Raw genomic sequence first — 23,641 nt, 5'->3', positions numbered from 1 at the left:
GGATCTCTCTTCTGCAAACTGCCCTTTTCTGTGCACTTGGTCCTTCTTCACTCATTGGAAATGTTCTTTTGTGTAAAGCTAGGGACAGAGATGTTTGCAAAATCAGGATGCAACTATGACAAGAAAAAACACAGGTGTAGAAAGAAAAAGGGCAAAATATTACATGGGGTGCAATACTTTGTTCTCCCTGTTTTTCTAAAAGTAGTGTTATGTTATGCATTATAAAATATATTAACTATGGAATACACAAGCTGTGGTATCAGTGTTCAAGATCCATACTCTGAAAGTGAAAAGCATTTACTTTGGACTCTCAGTGTAGCAATGAAAACTAATACAATCACCTAGCCTCTCTGGGGATCACACAGCCATGCTAGTAACTTTGTAGCTCTTCTGTACTAGTTGAAGGTACAGGAAGATAAGTAATGGTCAGTCATCTAGAAGCACAAAATATCAGTTTTCTAGTGCAATCACCATCCGTAACAATTATCCCAGCACATCTGTTACTTGTTACTAAGTATAGTGTAGCAACAGTAATACTATGGTACATGCTCTTCTAGTTAAAGTTAACTCACGTTTATATGAAAAAGTTTCTTCAGCCCTAAATTACAGTAAAATTAAATACAGTAAAGAAGCGCATTCCCCCTAAACAGTTTAATTTTACACTTTGAAAGCATATTCCACTTATATTTTCAGCTATATTTTAAAGATGTCACATAACTATGTAGTGACAAACCCAGTTCCGATTTCCTCTTGTTAATAAACTGCGATTGATTCAACCACAGGTTTGTGTTATTTTTAATACTTACATTACTATTTGGCTTAAGTATCTGATATTGAATTCATATATAGTTTTCTTATGACAAGAATGCAATTATGCATAATGATATGGCCTAATTTATTAGCAAAGGTTTCTGGAATATTCCTGTTAATAATATTATACACTGAGTAAAATGTGCACAGCGCAGCAGAGAAGCCTAAGAGCCAGTTTTATTAAATATTCCCAGAGAATGATCCATAGCCAGAAATTCTGCTCAGTCCTCAGTCCTGCAAAGAATGGTTTTATATTGCGTTGACTCAGTTTAAGAAGGTCAGCAGAATTGCATAATGATATAGGCACCATCACTGGTTCTGAATCAACAAAAAAAAAAAAAACAAAAAAACCCCCAACAAACAGATTTAGATTCACAGGAATCACAAGCACAGGAGCACAGGCCCATTTCTAGGCTGACTTAGTCTCTGCTGCTGCCTATCTTAGGCCAAATGAGCTCTCGCATGGCGTGGGCCCCAGACTGGTTTTTCACGACTAAAACTTGCAATATTTGTTCACAAAATTGGGGATTTGAAGAGCTCTGATCTCTAAAAAGAAATTCAAAATACAAGGAGCAAACAATACTTTTTGCTTTTGCACACAGGTGATTGATAGAAAATACTCATAATAAACTTCTTACAATATTTTCAGAATAGAGTTTTTAATTGAATATAGCAAAAAGAAAGAGCTCACAATGGTTATTCTTTCTCCAGCTTACAAAAAGTGTGAATAAGCAATACAGGAGCTCAAATATGTTAAGTATAAGCTTTATTTTGCTCCTGTAACTTTTATTTGTTGATGAGAAAAGAAATCCATCTTGAAAATGATAGCATAACATTTCCAGACATTGAAATCAATATTTTAAGCATGAATTGTTTCAAATATCAACTCAATTTTTAACTTAAATATACCTCATTACATACAATCCATTAATTAAAAACCCCAAACTTCTCTGCAACTATTAAAGAAAGGTAGGGGTTTGGTTTTGTTTCATTTTCTCAGAACAGTTCCCCACAGTATGTCAAAGCAGGCAGAAAATGAATTCTTTAAATGGTAAAGCCTCATTACATACACATTATAAAAATACATCTTGGATGTGCAATGTATAATTTATAGGTTTGCCTAATCTGTGTTTTTAGGAACTAACAGATTGTTTTACTGGTTAGTGCAAATGTTATTGATCTGCTTTTTTGCTGAATTAAAAGCACTAGCTTAGGACAACTTGCTTTCTCAGCTTTCCCAATGTTTTCCTGAACAGAGGCCCATTACATGGCAGGGGGCAAAGGACAGGCCTAGATAACACTGTTTAGACATTTCTTTGATGTCCACAGGCATCATCCTCGACAACTGACCACTAGAGACAAAAGAGCACTCTTAGGGCGCTGGAAATCCCAGCCATTCTTCTCACCACCTTTTGATATCCCAAGGCTTCTATACCCTGACCTCTGCACTCTGACATCCTTATTTGAAGGATGGTCAGCCATGTCAAAAATTCTTTCCAAATTTAGCCAATAAACTAAGGATTTCATTTGCTTTTCATAATTGCTTTGTGTCCCAATATACCACTGGGAACACTAAGAAGACTTTATAAAAAGGGCGGAAGAAAAAGTGTCACAAGGAAAAAAATCCATTTTCTGGTTTTGAAACCACTCTCATCTACTTTCTTTCACAAACCACTCTGTCTAAAGCTTCTTGATAGTACTGCATTTCACACATGTGCCCACAGTATTTCTACCTAATCAGCGCAGAATTCCACTTTTAACATGCAGATGCTGCTTGCTAATGTAATTGCACTCAATAAATGTCCACATTTTAAATGGTGTGAATGCTGAAGTTTAAGGACTGATGTCAATTTCTCCATGTTCATATTTTAAGAAGAAATGTAATTTTAACATTTTTCAAAACATTTTCCTCTCTACACATAGTGTGATTTTCAATTGCATCCTTTTCCCATTGTTTTCCAGAATATTCAGAGAAAACATTATCAGGGATGACCATGGGTATTTTTAATCAAGCAGTTTCATTTTTCCCCTTTCTGAGGGATTAAAATTGAACTAAATGGTCAAATAGAAATACACATCTAGTCAAGACACTGGGAGTCTTGGCACAGAATCATAAACAACACAATACAGCTTTTAAACAACATTTTCTGCACAGCCTGGCAAATACCCAGAGAAATACCCTTCTCCCATTCATTATTACAGGAAGTCCTGCTGAAAACCCACTCTAGATACAGAAATGAAATAACATATGTAAGTAATAATTCTAACAAGATGAATTTACTGACAATCGATAAGTATGTGCAAATTTGGAGTTCAGCCAAAGCAGTGTCTATATTTCATCTCTTATGCTTTGACAACCGTTTTTGTGACATACCACTAAAATACTGTTCTGTGAAGTTCCATTGCTGGGAATGAGGACAAAATCTGGTCCAAAATTTGATAGATTTCACAGTATACACTCTTCAAAACAAACTTTAATTTTAAAAAGTCTTAAACTGTTTTGCATTGATACATTTTTGTTCTACACTGACAATATTCCTCCTGATTTATAAGTCTATGACGTATCAGTGATAATATTACAGATAAAAAAAGCATACATGCCATCATTTGAAAAATAAAACTATTCCTAATTTATAATGCAACCATTGGGAATATAATGCTTGTTTTCAAGCCAATTTTAAATCATTTAATATTTACTCAGCTCAGCCAATATTTATTTAACATAGATGTCTATCAGAAAAGAGCAAAACTGAATTCACACAAGGAATGGTGTGTGATTAGAATGACCACGAATCTTAACCATCTTTAGAAACTCTCTTCTTTGTATTAATTTACTACCATAAAAAATAAGGCATATACCAGCCAAAAGTAGAAAAGAGGGGGAAAAAAGAGGGGAGTTACTTTTGGAATTCAAAAAGTTTTCAGACAAAATGCTGATGATTGATAGCCATACAAGGGCTGTCAGAATCAATCTTATTGGTTTTGGTGGGTTTTGAACTAAACTAGACTCTGAGCATTTTTGCTCAGTGTTTATCTTGTTATTCCAAAAATAAATTGTATGTCTTCAGAAAGAACAGGGGATTTGACCCTGAATCAGTACAGAGCCCTCAGAGCAGCTCCAGCATGATGTAAAACAGTTAAAGCCAAATCTGGGTAAAAAAAAAAGCTCTCTTGAACCACAAGTCTGCAAATATTTTCATTTAACTGAATCCTGACCATGGATAATATAAACTACACCCAAACAAACAACATATATATGAACCTAAGGTCATATCTATACAGCAACATGAAAAGACTAAAAAAATCACTGAGGTGAACTCAATTCACATAAGGCCATGGACAAATCTTCCAGTTCTGGAAGTGTCAACTGAAATATTACAATCACTTTTCTAGAGGCTCCGGTGCTGGAAATTATTGCCCTGCCAGTTTCACCCACATCATTGCTCCTGGAAGCAATCCCTGACCCCCTTCAGTTAAAAAAAAAAAAAAAAAAAAAAAAAAAAATTGTTAAAACTGTTAAAATAATAGTTCTGCGCCACCCCCATTCATTCCAAGCAAAAACCATGCACAGGAGCGGCTCAGCTGGCAGAGTCACCTGTGATAACCTCTGACAAAAGCACAGTAATGAGGTACTAGGGGTAGCAACCTTCTTAGCCAGCACAGTTGCAGCTGGAAGAGGATGTGCAAATAAAGCCTTAGTAAAACCCATTAGATTTTCATGTGCATGCTTTCATACATGGCCCTGAGTACAGGCAAAATGTATGGCTGCAGTTACACCCAATTCTGATGTAGGCAGAAGATGTACCATTGAAAAGATGTGTCATTTGTCAAATTACTTTTCCTCCATTGTGTTAACTTAACATTAGAAGTTGCCAGATTTTCACCATATAACCTAACACACACAACTGTTCAAGCAGTTTCTAATTGGATATATTAAAAGGTGCATCTTGAAAAGAAAATGTATTTCATCCTGGATCCACAGCATGCAATGGAAAAAACAAACAAGAGAGAAACTTTACCTGTAGATTATGACCTCACTTGCAAAGTTTAAGGGGATAATTCCAACACTCAGTAAGATTTAGCTTGAATTCAATTTTCTTTAGAAAATGAACACATTGCCAAGGAAACCAAATTACATGCAAAAACAATGGCACCTAGCAGAGAAAAGATTGTGAAGCAGTATAACTAGTTTGAAATGGGGACAGCACCATATGTAAGGCTTTGCTTTCTTGCTGCCATTACTTCACATCCAGACTGGCTGGTCAACATGCCCTTACACCTCTACTGCTAAAAGCATCTGGCGCAGGAAGAGAAGCCTGGCATTCGCACTGCAGGATCATGTTCACATCATTTGATGCTTGGCCAAAGGGTCTTTAGGCCTCCGTTGGGCTTTCATGGCCCTAACACACCTTTGTGTGGTCTTTCCCTCAGACAGTTTAATACAATTATTATGCAGGCTGTACTACAGCTTTTATCAGGGTAACATTTTTTGGCATAAAACTAAAAGCATACGACATATGAACGGGAATGCTGCATCACATTACACACAGGGTAAGAGACTTACTTAAATTGTATTAAATTGTATTAAATGTATCCCAAAATCATGGGGGATTAAGAAAGTCATAAGTAATTGTGTCATCCATTTTGCCTAGTGGGAGTAGTCTTTAAATGAAATTAGCTCCAGAACAATGCTTAAATTTTGCCTTGGAGGGAAATCACTGAATTACTGTAAAAGAGAACCCAAGAGAGAAAACCATTCACACAGTGAAGATCATCATTGAGCTGGAACCTGGGAGTGAACTGAGAAGCCACATCACCTGCCCCACTTGCTGCACTCTTTTTCATACCAACTAATACACCCAGTTGCATCCTCAGCTGCCTTTGGTTTCAATGAAATGCTGCCTGCATTACAGAAAGAAAAGTGCTAAAATAAGGATCAGAATGTGCTGGGAAACTTTACTGCATAAAAGAAAACAAGACACACAAGAAAAGACTTATACTAACATCTATAGAAGACTACACACAGTCACTGCCTGAGATTTTACAGGTGTTAATATTTTAATTCATATGAAATTGAAAAAAGGTAAACTGACCTTTTGAGTTTGCAGGGATACTTTAAGGCACAGAAATACTGAAATGTTTTAAAAGCAGTTAAAAGCGTACTTGTTATATCTGGAGAATACTAACATTTTCTATGCACTTTAATCACACAAACTGTAGATAAAAACATGTATCTGAGTTGATACATACCAGTACATGGCAGCCCATTAGACAAGTATGCATCCATAAAAATAGCATCCATATGGATAGTGATGTTATGGCTTGATTACTCAGATGGGTGGGAGCACAGAATTAATCAGATGAAGGAATAGTCTAGGCAATACAAAACATACATGAATTAAACTGTAAAAATATATAACAGGAGAATAACAGAATAAAGAATGATCAGTGGTGAAGCCAAAGACAGGTCCATAAAAGACTGACAGATCCATTAACCAAAGAGCCTCATTAACATAGCTGGCTGAACTGGTATGAATATGACCACTTTTTGCACCAGCAAACCCCATGCCTTAATAATCCTAAGGAAAAGAAAACTGACAGTACTTTCTTTCTATTCTGTCACCAGTGCTAAGTACATCTTCCTAGAAAACACCTACACTGCCTGTTTTCCTAGCTGTTCTATTATTTTCCTGTTATTTTCTCCTATTATTTTTCTGAGCAGGAGCCCTTATTCTTTTGTATTAGACCTCTGTATCTGACCATTAAATTGGAAGATGTAGAATTCTCAGTGTAAAGATTGCTTGTCAGTTGAATTAATAGTTTGCCTTTTAAAAATCCCCACTTTCACTCTCCTAATCCACTAAGAATTGTACCCAGAATTGTATGAAAATAATTGTATCAAAACTAGATTTGTTGGGGGAGAGGAGCACTGATCCAACCCAAAACTACCAGTCAGATGCCAGCACCTGTAATGAATGGTCAGAGCAATGCAGAGGTCCTACAGGGGCTCCAGCCAATGAGTTGGCTTTATTTGGAGCTCAGCTCAGATGCCCCTACACAAATGCCCATAGTATGGGAAATAAACAAGAGGAATTAGAGATGTCTATGGGGATTTGATGTTGCTGGAATCACAGAAACACGGTGGGATGGCTCCTATGGCTGGAGTGTTGGAATGAAAGTTTTAGGCTCTTTAGGAAAGACAGGCCTGGCAGACAGGGAGAGGGAGCAGCTATTTATGTCAGCAATAGGTTGGAGAGTATGGAACTCTGTTTTGGGATGGGTGATGAGCCAACAGAGAGTTTGTGGGTCAGGGTCAAAGGGAGAACATGGGGAACGTTAATGTGGAGATCTGCTAAAGGCCACCCAATCGAGAGGACTGTGTAAATGAAGCCCTCCATAGACAGATAGTAGCAGCCTCATGCAAGCCCTTGTCCTAATGTGTGACTTCAAGCACCCCAGTGTCTGTTGGAGACGGTACAGCCCAGTGCAAGCAATCCAGGAGGTTCAATTGTGTGGAAAACAACTTCCTCTTGCAAGTAACAGAGGGGCCAACAAGGAGAGGTGCCATGCTTGACCTCGTGCTCACCAACAGGGAGGGGCTGGTTGGAAATGTGATGCTCAAGGGCAGCCTTGGTTGCAGTGAACATGAGATGGTTGAATTTGAGATCCTCAGGACAGTGAGAAGAGCGTGCAGCAAGCTCACTGCCCTGGACTTCAAGAGAGCAGACTTTGGCCTCTTCAGGAACCTGCTTTGAAAGGTTCCATGGGATACAGCCGAAGAGGGCAGGGGGGCCCAAGACTCTTGGTTGATATTCAAGGATCACCTGCTACAAGCTCAGGAGTGTTGCATCCCAACCAGAAGGAAATAGGGCAAGAAGGCCAGGAGGCCTTCATGGATGGATAAGGAGCTGCTGAGGAAATTTCAAGGAAAAAAGTAGCTTATAAAAGGTGGAAGCAAGGACAGGTGGCATGGGAAGAATAGAGGGACATTGGGAAGCTAGGGATAAGGTCAAGAAAGCTAAAGCCCAGATAGGATTGAGTCTGCCCAGGGATGTCAAAGATAACAGGAAAAGCTTCCATATGTATGTTGCTAAGAAATACAGACTAGCGATAATGTGGGCCCTCTCTGGAAGGAAACAGGAGAACTCACTACCCTGGATCTGGAGAAGGTTGAGGTTCTGAATGACTTCCTTGCCTCAGTCTTCACTGGCAAATGCTCTGACCACTCCACTCAAATCTTCAAAGGCAGATGCAGTGACCGTGAGAATGAAGACCTTAGGCACAGTGTAGGAGAGGATCAGGTACGAGATGATCTTAGGAACCTAAATGTGCACAAGTCCATGGGACCTGGTGAAATCCATCCGCAGGTCCTGAAGGAGCTGGCAAATTAAGTTGCTAAGCCACTGTCCATCATATTTGAAAAATCATGGCAGTTGGGTGAAGTTCCCTAGTGTTCTGGGGTGCATCTAGCACAGCATCACCAGATAGTTGAGGGGGGTGATTGTCCCACTCTACACTGCACTGCAGCCCCACCTGGAGTGCTGTGCACGTTTTGGGTGCCTCAATAAAAGGACATCAGACTATTACATTGTGTTCAGAGGAGGGTGACCAAGATGGTGAAAGGTCTTAATGGCAAGAGTTAGGAGAAGTGGCTGAGGTCACTAGGTTTGTTCAGCTTGGAGTAGGCTGAAGGCTGCCCTCATGGCAGTATACAACTTCCTCAAGGAGGCAGAGGAGGAGGTGATGCTGATCTCCTCTCTAGTGACCAGAGACAGGACGGGAGGAAATGGAATGAAGTTGCATCAGGGGAATTTCAGATTGGACATGAAGAAAATGTTCTTCACTGGGGGGGGTGGTCAGTCACTGAAACAGGCTCCCCAGGGTCACAGCACCAAGCTTGTTAAAGCTCAAGGAGCATCTGGATGATGCTCTTAGTCATACGGTTTGGTTTTATGTAGTCCTGCAAGGAGCAGGGAGTTGGACTCAATGATCCTTATGTGTCCCTTCCAACTTGAGATTCTGATTTTACTATATAGTGTCTTTCCTGTCCCCAGCTTTCATGTAAAGAGCTCCCTAAGCAAGAAAGTGCATGGTATGATGGCTCTCCCACAAGGATTACATAAAAAGAAATTGACTTTCAAAGAGCCTGGTATCAATTTCTCCTGATGTCACAGATAAATGCCTGGGAATATACCACAGTAATCTGAACCTGCCACGTATGGGTGTAAAGCAATACCCAGTATTTATTGATGAATTTTGAGGCCTGGTACTAAAACAGTAAAAGTCAGAAGGATCTAACAAGTGATTCAGAACTCAGCTATTCAAAGCTGTCAGTAACTGTGTATTGCCATGCACTCTGACCTGTAGCAACAGTACACAGCATCCTCCTCAGTAGTGAGGACTAAACCAAAAGATTTACCAGTATCAAACTCCACAACATAATTTTCCTCGGTGATTTTATGACTCATGCCTAGAATGTAAGGAGGTTGAGCTTACTACTCTGAAAGCTGGATACTTACAATTTCTTTGTTTTTCAATCTGAGCAAGACCTAGACAAGCATTGCTAGACAAAAATAAATTTTCAACTAATTCAAGATTAACTTTCTAAACAATAATTTAAACAGCAAGAGGGAACACATTCCTATACATTTAGATTATATATGAAGCAGTAAATTACACAATAATGCATTAGCAATATTAAAACTGTAGCAAGTTCTCCTTGTGAAGCTGCACCCTTGTTTCACAGTGTGAAAGCCTATTTGTCACTAGAGAATGGACTGCAGTATCAAGTGGAAGACCAGAGCTTTCCAAACATCATCTTTCTGATTCTGCACGCACATTTGCTTCACAGAATCTAAGGGGACTTTTCCAGGTCTTTGCAAGCTCTTCTAAATACCAAATATGCACTGCACGCAGTGTTTTGCTCAGCTCGCATGGGTAGGCCTGGTCAATATCTCATGGTCCCCACTGTGCTGGGCCATGTATCACACACATGGGATTGGACTAATGCCACTGCCTAGGAAATACTCCTTCTAAATGTTCTTTCAAACAGGGATCCCACTGTGAGGCAGAGTGCTACAGAGCACTACATCACTGAGATTCCTCTAATTCTAGCATCACGCGAACCTCAAAGCAGGAGATATATTATAATGCTGTGCTGTAAGTGTGTAAGATGCTTGTATCATAGCTGGGCGGCTGGATATTGGGTCAAACATCCATCTTGTACTGAGAAGACAAGACATAGCTTACCCCCTTTCTTTTAAGGCTGTCTTGCTTCAAGGGCCTTCTAAGCAGCAGAGACATGATCACCACTGATATGAACATTATGCTTTTCACAGAAAAGATGACAAATGTCAAAAATCTGGGTACAGAGCAAAACAAGGAGGAAAACAACAAAGCATATAGCGCCTCTTGGCACTGGTTACAGACTGCCTGATCAAGGAGAACCTGTGGATGAAGCACTGCATAGACAGACAGGAAAAGCCTCACGCTTGCAGGCCCTTCTTCTCATGGGTGACTTCAACCACCCTGACATCTGTTGGGAGGACGGTACGGCCCGGCACAAGCAATCCAGGAGGTTCCTCGATTGTGTAGAAGACAACTTCCTTCTGCAAGTAATAGAGAAGCCGACAAGGAGAGATGCCATGATTGACCTTGTGCTCACCAACAGGGAAGGGCTCGTTGGAAATGTGATGCTCAAGGGCAGCCTTGGATGCAGCGATCATGAGATGGTCGAATTTGAGATCCTCAGGACAGTGAGAAGAGCGTGCAGCAAGCTCACTGCCCTGGACTTCAAGAGAGCAGACTTTGGCCTCTTCAGGAACCTGCTTAGGCAGGTTCCATGGGACACAGCCGAAGAGGACAGGGGGGCCCAAGACTGTTGGTTGATATTCAAGGATCACCTGCTACAAGCTCAGGAGTGTCGCATCCCAACCAGAAGGAAGTGCAGCAGGAGGGCCAGGAGACCTCCTTGGCTGGATAAGGAGCTGCTGAGGAAAATTCAACTGAAAAAGAAGCTTATAATAAGTGGAAACAAGGACAGGTGGCATGGGAAGAGTACAGGGATGTTGTCCAGGAAGCTAGGGACCAGGATAGGAAAGCTAAGGCCCAGTTAGAATTAAACTTAGCTAGAGGTATTAAAGATAACAGGAAGGGATTCTACAGGAACATAGCAAATAAAAAACAGACTAGGGAGAATGCAGGCCCCCTCAGGAAGCTGTCGGGAGAACTGGCTACCCTGGATTTGGAGAAGGCTGAGGTTCTCAATGACTTCTTTGCCTCGGTCTTCACTGGCAAAGGCTCTGACCAAACCACCCAAGTCTTGGAAGGCAGAAGCAGGGACTGTGAGAATGAAGACCTTGCGCCTGCTGTAGGAGAGGAAGTGGTTCGAGACCATCTTAAAAATCTGAACATGCACAAGTCCATGGATCCTGATGAGATCCATCCACGGGTCCTGAAGGAGCTGGCAAATGAAGTTGCAAAGCCGCTTGCCATCATATTTGAAAAATCATGGCAGTCAGGTGTAGTTCCCAATGACTGGAAAAAGGGAAATATAACCCCCATTTTCAAGAAGGGGAAAATGGATGACCTGGGGAATTACAGACCAGTCAGTCTCACCTCTGTGCCTGGCAAAATCTTGGAGCAGATTCTCCTGGATGGCATGCTAAGGCACATGAAAAACAACAAGGAGCTTGGTGACAGCCAGCATGGCTTCACTAAGGGGAAATCCTGCCTGACCAATTAGGTGGCCTTCTATGGTGGGGCTACAGAACTGATGGACAGGGGTAGAGCAGTTGATGTCATCTACCTGGACTTGTGCAAAGCGTTTGACACTGTCCCACACGACATCCTTGTCTCTAAATTGGAGAGACATCAATTTGATGGATGGACCACTTGGTGGATAAAGATCTGGCTGGATGGCCGCACACAAAAAGTTGTGGTCAATGGCTCAATGTCCAGCTGGAGACCAGTGATGAGCGGTGTCCCTCAGGGATCGGTGCTGGGACCGGTCTTGTTCAACATCTTCGTCGCTGACATGGACAGTGGGATTCAGTGCGCCCTCAGCAAGTTTGCCGATGACACCAAGCTGTGTGGTTCGGTTGATAATGCTGGAGGGAAGGAATGCCATCCAGAGGGACCTTGACACGCTTGTGAGGTGGGCTGATGCCAACCTCATGAAGTTTAACCATGCCAAGTGCAAGGTACTGCACCTGGGTGGGAGCAATCCCAGGCACAGCTACAGGGTGGGCAGAGAAGAGATTCAGAGCAGCCCTGAGGAGAAGGACTTGGGGGCGCTGGTTGATGAGAAAATGAACATGGGCCGGCAGTGTGCGCTTGCAGCCCAAAAAGCCAACCGTATCCTGGGCTGCATCAAAAGGAGTGTGACCAGCAGGTTGAAGGATGTGATGCTGCCCCTCTACTCTGCTCTTGTGAGACCTCACTTGGAGTACTGTGTGCAGTTTTTGTTGTCTTCAGCATAAAAAGGACATGGAACTGTTGGAACAAGTCCAGAGGAGGGCCACGAGGATGATCAGGGGACTGGAGCACCTCCCGTATGAAGACAGGTTGAGAAAGTTGGGGCTGTTCGGCCTGGAGAAGAGAAGGCTGCGTTGAGACCTCATAGCAGCCTTCCAGTATCTGAAAGAGGGCCTATAGGGATGCTGGGGAGGGACTCTTCATTAGGGACTGTAGTGAGAGGACAAGGGGTAACAGGTTAAAACTTAAACAGAGGAAGTTTAGATTGGATACAGGAAGGAAATTCTTTCCTGTGAGGGTGGTGAGGCACTGGAATGGGTTGCCCAGTGAGGTTGTGAATGCTCCATCCCTGGCGGTGTTCAAGACCAGGTTGAACAAGGCCTTGGGTGATATGATTTAGCGTAAGGTGTCCCTGCCCACGGCAGGGGAGTTGGAACTAGATGATCTTAAGGTCCTTTCCAACCCTAACTATTCCATGATTCTATGATTCTATAAATTTGAAAACTATTCATCTAAGTCAGATATATTCTAGCCAGTCACAACTGGCTGGCATCTAGATGTATTTCTTCTTACTTTTTCATGTATAGCAGAAATGATTGAGGCAAATTTACAGCTGTATGTCTTTGCATATCTCCCCAGTATATTCATGCTTGCATTTTGAACTATTAGGGCCCAAACCATTTATAGTTCCATCTATACAGAAATGGCACTGACTTCTGGATCCCTCACTAACTACAGCATCCTTTCCACTGCAGTCAAACAAGTCTCAAATGTTTTCTTTAAAAAAAAAATGCATTTACATAATAGATCAATCATTTCATTACCTCTGTGATGAAAACAGCTGTCAGATTAGGATGAAACAATCTTTACAACTTTCCAGCAACTTCCAAATAACTTTTGTGTTCAAAAATATTTCCACTATTAGTATTACAAGCAACGTCCTGAATTATTACAGTGATACCTACAGTTTTATCCACCACTCCACGCATATGATTTGACCACTTTGTATACGAGGTATTAGTTTGCTATTTCAATCTCTGGTTCATACAGAAACTGGGACAGTACAAGGGAAAATGTTGTTCCAAGTTAGAAAAGACTATACCATCCTTTTTTAATGCACTACTCTTCTAGTTGATAGAAGCAAAACCTGTGCTTTTAAACCTGTCTATACATCCATTTATGTCCTTTTGCAGTTGATACATATACCCTGTAATTGAGGACTTGTGTGATGAAATCATAAGTGCAGTCATAATCATTAGAAACTAGCTCATCATTTCAAAGCACTGCATAATGATACTAGAACTTCACAGGATAGAATGAGATCAGTATTTTTATTTTCTATAAATGCTTATACTTGGATAATGGATAAGGAAATCTGTGGAAATAAAAAATTTCCATCCCAAACAAAAAAATCTCCGTATTTTCTCCTTCCTATAAAAACAGAAGACCTACCCCCACACCTTCCTACTAAGGAGCTATAAAAACTAAAACAGCTAGGTTAAAAACAAGGATACATTTTGCAGGCAATCATTTAAAACAACATGAAAAATGTTTAAAGCTAAATATCAGGTGGAATCTCATACCTATAAATACAAGTTTGATGGCAATTCTTTGTCAGTACTGCTTATTTTTATGACTGTGATGTTAATACACTTTCTACAAATATTTTTTTATTTCTATCTACTGCATAGTTACATAAAATATGCCTCCAATGGATTGTTTTCAGTACATAAAATATTGCTGGGCTGTTTAGCTAGATAAAGGATATTTTCTTCATGTAACAATCTGTATTTAGATTTTACAGCATTTTTTCTAAGACATACAATATATAAATGGCATTTTTTTTTACTGTTTCTTCAGAAATACACCAATAGCTATGTTATTTCTTAAACTTCCTTTACTGCTCACAACTGCTCACAAAAATATTCAAGCATGAAAGGCAATGCATGCATAATGGCAAACGAAGACCAACTGAAAATAAAACTAAAATTCTTTGGAATCCTTAAGTGTAATTATAAAGTAACAGCTACAAATGTCTACAAAATAAGCATAAGTGACACATTAAAATTTCCTTAGTAAACTACAGTATCTCCTGTGACAGTCTGTGTAAGGGAAGTTTTGAAGAGTCAGTCAGATTTACTGATTGACTGAATCATTAAACACAGTCTAAGTGGAAAAAAAAACCACAATTTTCAGCTGTAATTAAAGATACACCACTTTCTCCTTTGCATGCATGTAATACACAAATGCAGTCCTCATGTTTTTATGTAATTAGGGGTGTTTGTACGTAGATTTTAGTTGTTGTTAGTTACACTAGCCTTTTATGCCTCCTTCTTCATGTAGGAACATACTCACATGAAATAAACTTACGGTTGTGTCTGATCTCATCTGAGAGTAAGTAAATGCTTTATTTTGCATGAGGTTGAAAAAAGGAGTGACAGATCACTTATCATTTGCTGTGCAGACTTTGTATTCATTAGAAGAGTCACAATCAATAAGAAGCAAAGGCAATTTTTCCCTAAAGGTAATCATGCCCAGCATCTCTAGAGTGTTGAGAAGTCTGACTGGCTTTTCTTTATTAACAAGAATCACCTTTGCAAGTTTACAACTTCCTAATCCAAGTCTGGCCCTACATAACATGCTGCAAAATGCTCCTGTTTATTTTGTTATACAGAACTATGTTGTTTTTCTCATGGTTGCTTTCACATTGTGTAAGTTGTGTAAGTTTCAAATGCAGAAACAAATGTATATGTTAAAGTGGCTTCTGGGTTTGGGAAGGGCAGGTGGTGGGTTTTTAAAAGAGAAACTATGGAAGCCATTAGTTTCTTATATATGCTCTTTGAGTTTAACAAGAAAACAAAATTCAAACCATTGTTTTAACTCGATATTTCACATTACAAAACTCTTTCCTTATATTATGCATTGTATCACTGAGATTATAAATCTCATCTAAGAAATTCTGAGCTATCATACACAAGGACAGACTCCTTCAATAAAGTGTTTAAATACAGACACAGAAAGACAACAGATTTGAGACCTAATTTACAATGAATTTTCTGCGTATTCCTTCGTACTGGAATGTATACAGATGTTTTTAACACAAAATAAATGAAGCATTGCTTCAAAAACATTGTGCCTATCAGACATTCACAAAGCAAAGACAATCACAGCATAAGTGAAATTCCATCCTTAAATCATTCTGTTTTGCGCTTGTGCTTACAAGATCTTCTGTCAGGAGCTAATCTCACGTGACAGGCCTGACGCAAAGCCATTTGAAGTCAATGGAATGTCTCTTCCTGACTTCAGGGAGCTTTGCATCCAGCCCTTATAAACTTCAGAACAATACAGTTCATAGAAGGTTGTTTTAAGAGAACAATAGGTAACTATTGTCTAAGTAGAAAAGAATGTTAGCTTCAAATGAAATTCACCTGCAGTAGTAGATTCATGTTAGGTTTGGTTTGTTATTGTTTTTTTTTTTTATGCACATAACAGTTAAACCTTGCCAAAGTGAGAACATTCCATTTCTTTAGCAAAAGCCCCAGAAAAACAAAATCGTAGTTAAACACAAAAAAACAAAACAAAAAAAGCAAAAAAAAAACAACAAAAAGAAGAAATAAAATTAATTTATCAACCCAAAAGATAGACTGAATAAATGAAACTAGTTGTGTAAGCAATGGGTAGGCTGACAGGAAAATAAGTTATTTTTGCTTTTTTTAAATAGAAACCCTGATTGTCTACTGACAATTTCAAAGCTAAAGCTGACAACTACCACAGCACATAAGGTGAGCAAAGTCAGACTGTTATTTATGGTTGGAAAATAGTAACAGAACTTTAAGCCCTGAAATAACAATTGTAAAAAGTAGTGAGGGAAAAGCCCCATTGCTGTGATGTGGTTCTTCTCTCTTTTAAAAGTAAAATGGGGCAATGAAGAAGTATACCAGTACAGAACCTGATGCTGTACACTTGTACCAGTAAATTTACACTGATGAGAAGAAAATCAAACTCAGACCCATCACCTCTAAGTTCCCCAAAGCAGCAGAGAATGGTGATACTAATTTCCTCACTCACACACCAAATCAACTCACTACAGCTATTTTAGTTACCTCTTGTGAAGATGAAAACACAGAAACTTACAGTTAAGCACACATATCCCAGAACAATCACACTTAGAAACTGATTCTGTGTTTCATAGTGAAGAGAGACATTAAATTATAAAACCTCTTATGCGTAAGACATACAAGCCAGTGTTAATTTTCTTTGTAGTTGGTTCAACATGTTTAACAACAAGCACCGACATTACTGCCACTATTAGTTAATAATACATGTTAGACCAAAACCAAGGTAGCTCACACCTGAAAAAGCAAAGTAAATGAGACAAAACGCAAGGGAAAAGCAAGCATCAGTTTCTCCAGTGCATAGATGCTATACTTCCTGTCTCCTTCATCTAAGCTTCCAGTGTCCACAACTAAAAAGAAACAATTACCTTTATAAATACACGTACCTAAATTGATGATTTTTTTAGTCTGTGTGACTGAATCAAACATAATTACAAATTCCATTTCAGGCCAGTACAAAATCACATTGAGTTTGTTTTGGTGTTTTTTCTCTAAATGAAATAAACCAGCATTTCTCAGGTCAAACAGCATTCCTCGTTTTGGTATCACAAATATTTTCTTGCAATAATTGTCCAACAACCCATTTTGTTTGACACACACACACACACACAAGGTAACAAACAACCCAAAACAATTAATTCGTGGTTTGCATTTTTTTCCTTCTCATTGCTATTAAATGCATTTCTGAACTGAAACATTGTCCTAAAATGAAAAATCAAACTTTCACGTAAAAAAGTCAAAATATGCAGACCTGGGCTTTGCTTTTCATTTATATTTTTTTCTTCTGACATGCACAAATTAATGAATTACTTTGTTTACTCCAGAACCATATATTGGGTAAATAAACCATTCATAGATTTTATTAAGCCTTATTTAGCCATGTGTTTCAGGTACCAGAGCATTTGCTTTCACAGTTCTTTCCCATTCTCACTTCTTTCTGCACAGGCAGTTGGGACACAAACTGCCCACTGCTAAATAGTGCTAGCTGGTATCCTAACCCCCTCGGAGCTGATCTGCTCCCCTCTTGCTCCGTTCTTGCTGCTGGCAACACTGCCTTAGCCTCCAGGAGACCTGGGCTTCCAGTTTCCCCCCTGCCGCCTCTGAGCATTCCCAGGTGCTGATAATCTTTTCCCTGTGTTGTTGCTGCTGCTTCGCCTTATTACAGCTTTGCAAGTTGCTAGGATCTTACCTCTGAGACCCTCTTTGTTGCTCTGTCTCTGACCACGTTGGAAGCGGGGAGTGATGGATATTAGGGAAGCATGAGCCTCCCCTCGCTGTTTAGCAGCGTGGTCTGCAAAGAAAGATAGAGATGCTGCTCTCTCCTCCTCCCCCTTCGCTGTCCCAGCTTCCTCCTCCCTCCTCCTTGCTCCCTCCTTCCCATCCACAAACTAGTTCTGTCTGTTCCTCCACACAATATGCTACCTCTCAGCACCAGCTACCTAAGGTCAAGAATACAACCCCCTCACCCTTCCCCCCTGCCTTTTCCTCTCCAGCCTCATGCACCCTCACCCCTGCTTCCCTCTGAATATGGTATCTTCCCAACGAGACATGCCTTATTTGGCTCTTGGGTCTAAAGCGCAGACAATTCCAGCAGCCCGAGGAGAGAGAAAAAGCTTATAAAACTGAAGATGCACAGGGAAGACCAGGGACGTGAAAGGAAAGTGGAAGTCTTCCAGAGAAACTGGAAACTTCGGGGGTTTATCTGTGTGTGAAAGAAATCCTGTCACAGTAGCCAAAGCCTGCCACTTGGAGATTAGTTCAAAAGATCTATACAGATTAAAGAAAAGTGCCCTGGATAGCTAGTTATCTCCCAAATCCAGCTTACCTATTGTTTATGCTCTTTGTTTTTCTACCCTTATTCTAAATAGCTTTTTGTTAAAGAAGCTTCCAAATTTTTCCCCTGCAGAGCCAGACTCAAATACCCAGTAAAATCTGATGATGCAATAGTGAATGAAAGGAAAAAAGCCACCAGTGGTATTTTATTTTAATTATGAACTATAATCACTTTTAAGATGATGGAAAACACAGGCACAAGTCCTCTGATTTTTCAGCTTGAATGTGTTCAAGTGGTCTTTTTCCACTTTCAGCTATTATAAATGCTAAAAGCACTTTCAGGCAAACAGTATGTGCCTTCCAAAAATTACATATAATTACAGCTAGCCAGCATGTTCTCCTTAAGGACCTAACTTTAGACACATGATAAACCAGTCCTTCTAAAATGCTTATGCTTGTTACAGAGACTGTAGAGAGAGGAAGGTGATGCTGAAACCTACTAAAAGACATTATCTGCTTAAGGTTAAACACTTCAGCTAAGTGGACAGGATCTCCCTCTGGAGGCCTTGAGAGGCACCTGACTCTATATGGTGATGTCTGAAGATGTTAGGCACTTTGTGGGGTCTCATTTACTGAATGCCTAAAATTAAGCAGCAAGTACAATACTACAAGGCCAAGGTCAGACACAGTGGAGGTATAGTAATTACAAGTGATCTTAAAACTTTAGATATCCTAGCCCATGTTTCTTCCTTGTTGGTGGCCTTATAGGGCACCTAGGAGGCATGACGCATCTGAGGTTGGGAGAAGTGTTTCACAGGGCAGAGAAACCTCTGCTCACAAATAAAAGAAAGATTCCTTCTAAGGAGGCTGTTTGGGCACAACAGCAACATCCACCTGAGCAAAACAATCTGTTGATCAATTTCATAAAACTCTTGATCAATTTGAAAAGAATCAGAGCATAGTCTTTATCTTCATTCACTGGTAGGACAAGCTCAGTAACTAGTGCTAACAACACGAATTTTATCCAGATTGAGAATGACAGCCAAAATGACTGAAATGAAAGTAAGGAACCAATCTGCTGTCATGGTTTAAACTCAGCCACGCAGTCTCTCTCTCACTCCCCCCCCCCCTTCTTCCCCCCCTACCCCCTCCACCCTGCTTCCAAAGGGATGGGGAGGAGAATCAAAAGAATGTAACTCCCATGGGTTAAGAACAGTCCAGTAACTAAGGTATAACATAAACCACTACTGCTACCACCAATAATAACAATGATAAGGGAAATAACAAGGGAAGAGAATACAACTGCTCACCATCCGCTGACCAATACCCAGTCTGACCTGAGCAGTGATCTAGCCTTTCTGGGTAACTGTCCCCAGTTTATATACTGGGCATGACGTGCTGTGGTATGGAATACCTCTTTGGCTAGTTTGGGTCAGGTGTCCTGTCTCTGCTTCCTCCCAGCTTCCCCTCCTCCCTGGCAGAGCATGAGACTCAGAAATTCCTTGGTCAGACTAAACATTACTGAGCACCAACTAAAACCATTGGTGTTACCATCTCTGTTCCCAGGCTGAAAGTCAAAAGCACAGCACTGCACCAGCTACTAAGAAGGAGAAAAATGACTGCTACTGCTGAACCCAGGACACCTGCTCACTGTCATAGTAATCTCAATCACTTTGCCCAGAAATCAAGACTTAAGAAAAAATTATAATCCAGACTTGACAAATCTTACACATTTAGCATGTGATTCAGCTTTTTATGCTTTCTCATTTGCAGCAAGACTTACAGCACAGTGCTCTATCCCCTCTCCCTCTGAAGGCACAGCAAGTACAGCTCTTGGCAAATGTTTTAAAATTAACCAAATGCATCTGACACTTAAATTCAATGCTCAGAAATAAGCTGCAGTGTTGTGCTAGAGCAAAAGGGAGTGTTGCCTATTTCCATGCTCAAGAGACTTGCACCTCGGTGTGTCTCACCTAGTTTAAAGACCAAAATTAATCGCATGTCTCAAAACCAGTGCTGAGCTTATTCATAAACCGAGGCAAAGTAAAGACCTGAACGCCTGTGTAACTTTTGACAATGAACCAGACTGCCAGCTTCAGGACTTTCCTTCCTGACATGTGGGCTGCAATATGCTTTTTAAGAACTAGTACCATCTTGCAGTATGTACAGAAATATGTTCTACCCACCTTCAGCATACACACTACTTTCCAACAGCCTTGACCAACCCAAAAGGACAAGAGCACCACTCCTAGGCTGTAGCAGAAATACCCTCAGAACTTTGTGTGTGCAACAATGTTTTTAGACCAGAAATAATCCTTACAATCATTAAAGCAACAAGGTCTGGATAAGTATCAGTAACCGTCTCAAACTTATGCTTTTTATGCTGCAGTTGATAAGAGGACTAAGTCAGAGCTCATAATTTGAATGAGCTTTTATTTTAATAACAGGTAAACTGTAAAAATAAGAAAGTTTAAAAAAGGAAAAATAATCAGATTTATAATTTATTCTGATGCTAAAAGATCTAAAAATCTGCTAATGTTTTTTCTAGAACATTCCAGAGATGGCACACGTCAGCACAATTTCTGAAGGTCAGAACTTCTTCCTGATGGTCAGCAAAGGACACTTTAGAATGGACAGAGCATTTGGAAGTAACATATTTCCAGGACCAGAGGTATTTTAGCCAAATACAAAGCTGCTGAACTACTAGCTATAAGGTAAGTCATGTAATCTATAGCTTAAACCAACTTCAGTACCAGAAGAGTGGTATGACTGGCATGACCGAGTGGGACACCAGTGACTGACTGATGGACTCTCAGCATATCTGCCAATCACTTGGAGAGGAGGTGAACAGTGCTGTGACAATGCTTGACGCATTGTACAGAGCAGAACAGTGAAATGACAGAAAATTATTCAGGATACCCAATGACTGGAAATTATTCAAGTTCCCGATGACTGGAAAAAGGGGACTATAACCCCCATTTTCAAGAAGGGGAAAATGAATGACCTGGGGAATTACAGACCAGTCAGTCTCACCTCTGTGCCTGGCAAAATCTTGGAGCAGATTCTCCTAGAAGGCATACTAAGGCACATGAAAATCAACAAGGTGCTTGGTGACAGCCAGCATGGCTTCACTAAGGGGAAATCCTGCCTGACCAATTTGGTGGCCTTCTATGGTGGGGCTACAGAACTGATGGACAGGGGTAGAGCAGTTGATGTCATCTACCTGGACTTGTGCAAAGCGTTTGACACTGTCCCACACGACATCCTTGTCTCTAAATTGGAGAGACATCAATTTGATGGATGGACCACTCGGTGGATAAAGAACTGGCTGGATGGCTGCACACAGAGTTGTGGTTAATGGCTCAATGTCCAGCTGGAGACCAGTAACGAATGGTGTCCCTCAGGGATCAATGTTGGGACCAGTCTTGTTTAACATCTTTGTTGTAGACATGGACAGTGGGATTGAGTGCGCCCTCAGCAAGTTCGCCGATGACACCAAGCTGTGTGGCTCGGTTGATAATGCTGGAGGGAAGGAATGCCATCCAGAGGGACCTTGACATGCTTGTGAGGTGGGCTGATGCCAACCTCATGAGGTTTAACCATGCCAAGTGCAAGGTCCTACACCTGGGTCGGAGCAATCCCAGGCACAGCTACAGGTTGGGCAAAGAAGAGATTCAAAGCAGCCCTGTGGAGAAGGACTTGGGGGTGCTGGTTGATGAGAAAATGAACATGAGCTGGCAGTGTGCGCTTGCAGCCCAGAAAGCCAACCGTATCCTGGACTGCATCAACAGGAGCGTGACCAGCAGGTCGAAGGAGGTGATCCTGCCCCTCTACTCTGCTCTTGTGAGACCTCAGCTGGAGTATTGTGTGCAGTTCTGGTGTCCTCAACATAAAAAGGACATGGAACTGTTGGAACAAGTCCAGAGGAGGGCCACAAGGATGATCAGGGGACTGGAGCACCTCCCGTATGAAGATAGGCTGAGAAAGTTGGGGCTGTTCAGCCTGGAGAAGAGAAGGCTGCGTGGAGACCTCATAGCAGCCTTCCAGTATCTGAAGGGGGCCTATAGGGATGCTGGGGAGGGACTCTTCATTAGGGACTGTAGTGACAGGACAAGGGGTAACGGGTTAAAACTTAAACAGGGGAAGTTTAGGTTGGATACAAGAAGGAAATTCTTTCCTGTTAGGGTGGTGAGGCACTGGAATGGGTTGCCCAGGGAAGTTGTGAATGCTCCATCCCTGGCGGTGTTCAAGGCCAGGTTGGACGAGGCCTTGGGTGATATGATTTAGCATAAGGTGTCCCTGCCCACGGCAGGGGGGTTGGAACTTGATGATCTTAAGGTCCTTTCCAACCCTAACTATTCTATGATTCTATACCCAAAGACTGACTGTGGCATGTTGCTGGCATATCTCATAGTAGTGGATGATTCAAAAGGCAGATTGAATTAGGTACTAATAAATTAAATCAATGGATGTGCAATAAAATATCTGCCTTATGGCTCCAGCAAGCCATAGTGACACCCAGGGCAAGAAGTCTGAGGCAAGATGCTGACAGTATGGATATACTACAGAGATCAGTGGAAGAGCAAAAGCAGCTGGCCAGAAGAGTCACCTATCCAGAGAGCAGGTGAAGAAAGAACGATACGAGGCTGCTCAGGCAGAAAGCAGCAGCCACCAGCACTGGTCAGGGAACTAAAGCTGGGTCCTGTTCTGCTGTCTCTCCGGTGCAGGAGCATACAGGTGCAATGGATATGCTAGCAGCATTAAGTGCAATCCTTTCCCCTCACAGAAGATAGTTCTTTCTCTTTCAACCAATGCTTTTGCCAGTATTTCAGCCACGAGCAGCAGCCAGAGAACCAGGCAATCCCAAAGGTACTTCTTCCTTGCTACCTGCTTTTGTTGAAGTTCGGGGAAGAAACTCAGTGTGGGGAGAATGGAGGGATGGTGCTTCTAAAGCCACACTTCACAATACCACCTTTTGATGCTTTTTTCTCTGCTCTTCTCTGCTCTTGCTGCAGCTGCTAACTGAATGTGCATAATGATGGACTCTTACCCACTTAGTAAAGAGGTCCTTGAGCACTGTAGGCTGTTTTCTGAAAACATCAGCTCAGTACTTACTAGTTGTCAAAAAGGTGCACACAGTGTTAGGAAACTAATAGAGAATAAAGAAGAAAAGATCAATTTGACATTTTATGAAGCCTACAAGTGTAAACTTCATTGTTTACTGCAGACTTCATTGTTGACTGCAGACTTCATTGTCTACTGCCTGCATATCTGGTCACAGGATTGTAGGACAATTCAGATTTGAAGGGAGATGTCTAGCCCAATCTCCCCTCAAAGAAGGGTCAGCTATGAGATGTAGCCACAACATAAAGTCTTCAAATATCTGTGCATCAGCCATGATTAGCACAAGCCTTCTACCTCAGACACTTCTAAGAATCTCTGCTGCTTCTTCATAGGCCTTTTGTAAA

General features: G+C 41.0%; 1 protein-coding gene across 3 annotated transcripts in view; it reads right to left on the bottom strand.

The window, feature by feature from the left end:
* GREB1 (growth regulating estrogen receptor binding 1) overlaps positions 1 to 17,776 on the bottom strand; it is a 96,575-nt gene extending 78,799 nt beyond the window's left edge. For all 3 annotated transcript variants that reach the window (XM_061460828.1, XM_061460831.1, XM_061460830.1), the window contains exon 1: positions 17,590 to 17,776. The gene's annotated coding sequence lies outside the window, so the exon portion shown is untranslated. The remainder of the gene's footprint in view (positions 1 to 17,589) is intronic.
* Between the last annotated feature and the right edge of the window lie 5,865 nt (positions 17,777 to 23,641).

The sequence above is a fragment of the Pezoporus flaviventris genome, unplaced genomic scaffold (assembly GCF_033815535.1).
Source record: "Pezoporus flaviventris isolate CSIRO_AGI_PZ_B2104156 unplaced genomic scaffold, CSIRO_AGI_Pfla_v1 ptg000031l, whole genome shotgun sequence".
In the NCBI taxonomy this organism is placed as follows: domain Eukaryota; kingdom Metazoa; phylum Chordata; class Aves; order Psittaciformes; family Psittacidae; genus Pezoporus; species Pezoporus flaviventris.
The sequence above is the reverse complement of the archived record's forward strand: the minus strand, read 5'-3'. Positions and strand labels throughout refer to the sequence as shown.